At 39.9% G+C, this 5,474-nt stretch overlaps 1 pseudogene; it reads right to left on the bottom strand.

The window, feature by feature from the left end:
- Positions 1 to 588: 588 nt before the first annotated feature.
- Positions 589 to 4,085, bottom strand: LOC101279293 (elongation factor-like GTPase 1; annotated as a pseudogene).
- Positions 4,086 to 5,474: the final 1,389 nt, after the last annotated feature.

Below are 5,474 nucleotides of genomic sequence, written 5' to 3'. Positions count from 1 at the left end.
TATGACATAATTTTATCACAGGTCTGAATCATATTCACAGGTCCTGGTTACATTCAATGCAAGGGAATTATACAGAGGGAGGAGAGTCATACAGCTTCCTTAGAATTCTGCCTACCACAGTTAGCTACCTACAGCTGGATATCTTTGTCCTTTCCTTTCTGTACATCTGGCAAGGTTGTACTCTGTACAGAGTTCTAGTCATTCAATATGCTGGTCAATAAGTAGTATTATCAGTCTTTTTGAATTTCATCTTTTCTTTTGAATGCATAGTGTTACCCTATTTTTGTTATAGATGTATTACTCACCTGAAATGGTGTTCTTTATCTTCCAAGTAAAGCCAAGTAGATTCTTTTGTTCTTCCTGGAGTGTCAGCCATGTCCAGGAAAGCATTATCCATATCCAGGGTGATATGTAGAACAAAAGTCGGAAATAGAAGCACTCTGTTCAGTCACTGTTGTGATGTCAAGCATTGTGGGAACAACTGTAGCATCTTTTGGTTAACCCCTGATGGTCTACAATAAGGGTCCAAGTAGAATATCTACCAGTGGAGACTAGGTTTGGCCCATGAGTCAGTATTGCAGATATCAGTTACTTATTTTGGCTGAGGGTTCTCTGCTTTTTCCATGTGCTCCACAATCTTTTCCAGACAAAAACCTTTCTACTTTATCACTATGTTCATGTACTTCCATGTTTGGTTCTCTGAATCAGCCTTTTCCCCAAAGTGCAAGTACTTTTCCTCAGTGGTTGGCACCCAGGACAGGTTGCTGGAATGATTTCCCAATGGCTGAATACCAGTTGTGAGTTGGCTTCTTCCTGATTTCATCCATGAAGAAAGCTTTTGGCCGTGGGCAGCAGAGGCTTAACGATAAATATGTCTGCCTAATCTTTTCTTTTTCTTGAAACACTTAAACTTTTCTCTTTGACAGGACAGTATAGACTTACTAAGCCAAGAACATTACCTCTGGGCATGATGCCACATATGTGCATAACTGCCAGCAGGCACTGAGGTTTCACTTGTAGCACATCTCCACACACTTCTCTCATGGTGGCAGTTAGCTGTCCTGAGAAGAGTCCACAGCAATCAGGCAGTAACACTTCTCCTTTCTGAGCAGTCCCCTTCTCAAAAGGCTCAGAGCAGCCATTTTGGTTTTCATCTTGACCAGATTAGGTTTCATCTTCCCCCTGTTTCTCCTTTAATAGACCACTTGGCTCTTGATTCTGCTTATCACTTGCTCCTTGTTGCTCGAAGTTACTTAAGGCTCGTATTCTAAGACAAAACAGATGCCCATGAGAGGGCATCCATGAGAGGATGGGCCCAGAGGGGGCTGCGATTGGAAGATACTCACAATGCTGTTGTCCAAATCTCAGTATTTACTGCCTTATTTGGAAACTTGATCAGTTGGGCCTGGTCATTATCAAGTTCTGAAAAGCTTCACTATTATGGACTAATAGGTTGGACCCAAATTTTCTTGGGACAAACAACCAGATTTGGCCAACAGTGTTCCTCCATTTTCTCCCTGTTAGATGTTGCTCTAGTTTTCCCTTGAATTCACAATTCCCTCTTAGATCTTCTGGTGGATCATTAATATTTCTGCCCTGATTCACTGAGGATGTCTGTTCCTCCACAGAACAAACCAGATCACTATTTTCTTCCAGAATCTGACTGACTTCTTCACACTGAGCATGACAAATTTATTGAAAGTTGTTTTGGTGATTAGCACATGAGTCAACCTGGATTCCTTCATGGATTTTGCTTTCTTTTGTTCTGTGTATGACTGTAATTTTTTGTTGATTGACTATTTATTCATTTACCATATCAACTTTTGAAGGTTTTATGATTGTTTTTCTGAATAGAATAATGGGTTCAGGTACACTGATTTTGAATTTTTACAATTTTTTCTTTTAAGTCATCAGGCATTGTTGAATGTGGATTTCTCTGGTTGTAACTAAAATGTGCCCTCAGCTCAATTTCCTGAATTAAATTCCAAGGGGTCATTTGGCTTAACAGCTTCATTTCTTTGATGAGGTGGGGCATTTCACTTGGGGGGTCTTTATTCAACGGCAACCCTGACAATAAGGGTGGCTACAAAGTTGAGTGGAATAAATGGTAGGCAGGATGGCAAGCTACACAGTATTGCAGAAATCACCACAAAGTCTTGTAGGCCTCCTATTCTTAGAGATAGCCCCTCTAGATTGCCCAGTTCCTACTTCCATTCTAATCAGAAGATCTGTGTTCTTAAGAATACAAAATGGCATGTGAGGACTTGGGGAAGGACATCTGCTGGAACTGAGAAACCTAATGGTACCTGTTGCAAAAGTTCAAGCTGACCGTCCTTGGGCCATCTTTCTTTTATTTCCTCTTCAAGCCATATGAAATACAACATACTTGATTGTTTCCCTCCTAAAACACAGGTTTAGATGTCATAATCTCCATCTTTTGCCCATCACCTCTTGACTCTTCTCTCTTTGGATTTGTTTCATGGGCACTCCCATTTGGGGTGGGCTAGAAAGACACCTGCCCCTGAACTGCTGCCAGCTTCTCCATGTGCCTTTGTCTCACATCCTCATGTCAGATTTCTTCTTGAGTGAGAGATCATGGCTTGTGAGGGAAAACCTCAGTGCCAACTGGAAATATGTTGGAAACAAAGATTATAACTGGAGTATTGTCTTCCCTTCTACATCTCATAAAAGCTGATTTCAGTGCCTGGGTTTCTTGTGGAAGAGAATCAAACATTTGTCCTCTTGTGCCCATTAATTTCTCCGCTCTCTTGGCTATAATATTCAGCAAGCTATAATGTTTCTGACACACTATAGCAAGAACAGTTTGGGATATGGTGGCCACTGACAGTAAATGGCATTGTTCTGAACATTAGTATCTAAATGAGTTGCCTTCTGGGCTCCAATATTTTATCCTAAAGAACTTACTATTTTATTAATTTTTTCTTTGTTCTTTTTCAAGACAGCATCATATAAACTACATATATTTTTCAGGATCAACTTTATAAATAAAAAATTTCATTCCTTTTGCCTGATCAATCCTCCTAATTTTCTTATTCTTTATAGTCATCTAATAATCTTCTCACAGGTTTTCAAACAAAACTTCCTTTTTGATGCTAATCTTTTGACTAGATTTTGTCAAGGAGCTCAATTCCAAAGTCTCACCCATCCAATGCACTGGTAACCATATTTCTTTAATCTGGGAAAAGTAACATTAAAAAGTATCCATATCCTCTAAGCCAGTGCTTCAGTAATATTCTCGCCATCCTTGTTCAGAATTTGGATTCACTTGCAATTTAATCTCTCTCTCTGCTCTCCTTCTGGGACATTAGAAGTAAAAGAGCTCCTGTGAGTGCGTTAATCTCTTCTAAAAGATGCGTAAGATGAGAATAAGCCTCTTGTGGAGTGAATTTCAGTTCCACTATCAAGTAATCTCATTCACTAATCACTAAACCTAGATGAATATTTTTGATCCAGACTTGTCACAGAACTTCTTATATCTGCAGACAGACTGCTTCCATCACATTTACCACAGTTATGTACCCATCAGAAATGCAACCAGTTTATACTTCAGAGGCAAAATCGGTATGTCCTGGAGAGTGTATCAGATTAACCAGGTGGTCCTCATTACTTGGGTAGATGAGGGGCAGTGGACTGACCTCAAGCTGGTCAGCGATCTCCACCTGCATCTAAGCCTGGACAGCCTGACTCCTGCATAACGTAGTGAGATGGAAGTGGATTTCATAGTGATACCTCACATCTGCTCATTTTCTCTGCAGTCCACATACCTTTACCCTTCCTCAGGTATGTCTTGACTATTATTGGCCCTTTGTTCTTCTATATGAATTTTAGAATCAGCATATCAAGTTCCTGCTTGCCAGGCAACTGCGATTACTAGATATAAGACAGTCAGTCAGGGCAACAGGAGCCAAAACACAGATATGTCTGATGTTCGCAGTGTTTCTTTGGAGTTGAATCATCTTATCCAAACTATTGAACGCTGTGGCCACTTTATTTCTTGTGAAGACTTCAGCCCCCAACTCAGCTCCAGCTCTTGGCATACAGCACACCACATGTGAATGAGGCATGAAGGCTTCCAGGGTTTTTGTTTGTTTGTTTTTGTCATTGGGAGACCATTCTGCTGCCTAAACTTGCTTTTTTAAAAGACCTCAACAAATGAGTTAAACATATGTGAGGCTTGCAGGGTACTGGGCTAACAGACTAGGTGACTACTTGATACCTACCCTAGCAAGATGACTCTTTTGGGGTTTGGAACAGACCTCTCAGCAGTCATTTAAAGGAGGGAGGGCTAAGCTGACCTAACAGCCAGCCCACTCACTCAGAGCTAGCAGAGGGTGACCTGTCCTCACAATTAGAAAGAAATAGTATCCACCAATGACTAAGCCAGTTAAGTTTTTTCCAAAATTTCATAGGCAGAGTGGAGTATGTCCCTTAAGGACTAACAGCTGTCCTAAAAAAAAGAGTGTAGACATAAAACCATAGTACCATAAAGGTACAGATGAGATGGACCTTACTGGGAAAATCTTAGAAGCAGAGAAGGAATAGAGTGTCCAGAATCTCTTGTTATCCTATCTCACAGACTCCACTGGGCATAACTGGACTACATGCACACTGGCCAACGTTTGAGGAGAGAGGAAGACTGCCTCAGTAATGCTCTACTTATAGGAACAGAGGAGAAGGTAAAATACATGGGACTGTATAAGAGTAGAACCTTCTTGGTTTGGGAAGTGACTTTGTTATAAAGGGTGATAATATGAAACCCATTGACTAATATCAAACTCTTCTGCCTTTGAGTTAACTTGGATCTACTGAGCCAAGTATCTGTCAAACAACCAAAGGGGGAAGGAAATGAGCTACCATCACCTTCCAAATCTGTCTTTCTTCAGTGATATTTAAAAATCTACTCATGAAAGTATTCTTCTCTGTTATTTCCTAGAAGTGTTTTTATTTACAGCTTTCATATCTAAATCTACAATCCATCTTGCATTGCTTTTGTGTGTACAGTGTAAAATGGAAGTCAATATGTGTGGATGTATGTGTGTGTAAAAGAATATATATTTTCCCATATGGATATCTAATTAACACAAAGCAATTTATTGAAAAGGCTCTCTCTCCTGAGTACACTGCCATTGCAGTGGCATATCTGTAAAGTAACTATATGTATAGGTTTGTTTCTTGATTCTCTCTTGGTTTATTTAGCTATTCTTCTGCCAATAACAGACTATCTTATTCAATGTTACTTTATAATAACTCGATATTGTTGGAAGACAATTCTCCAGGTGTCTCTCAGATTCCTGCATGTTTTGCAAGCATAGGACCTGACTATCATTGTTCTGGTTTAACTTTTCAAGGGTGTTAGTAAAGTGAACTGTCTTGGAAGATGAAAGATAGTATCTTTTTGCAGAGCAAAGGGAAACTTAGCTTATAGTCTCAGAAGGTAGAGATAGTGTCTACCT

This window comes from Orcinus orca, chromosome 4 (assembly GCF_937001465.1).
Source record: "Orcinus orca chromosome 4, mOrcOrc1.1, whole genome shotgun sequence".
Lineage (NCBI taxonomy): Eukaryota > Metazoa > Chordata > Mammalia > Artiodactyla > Delphinidae > Orcinus > Orcinus orca.
Note: the sequence above shows the minus strand (reverse complement) of the source record. Positions and strands in the feature narration are given on the sequence as shown.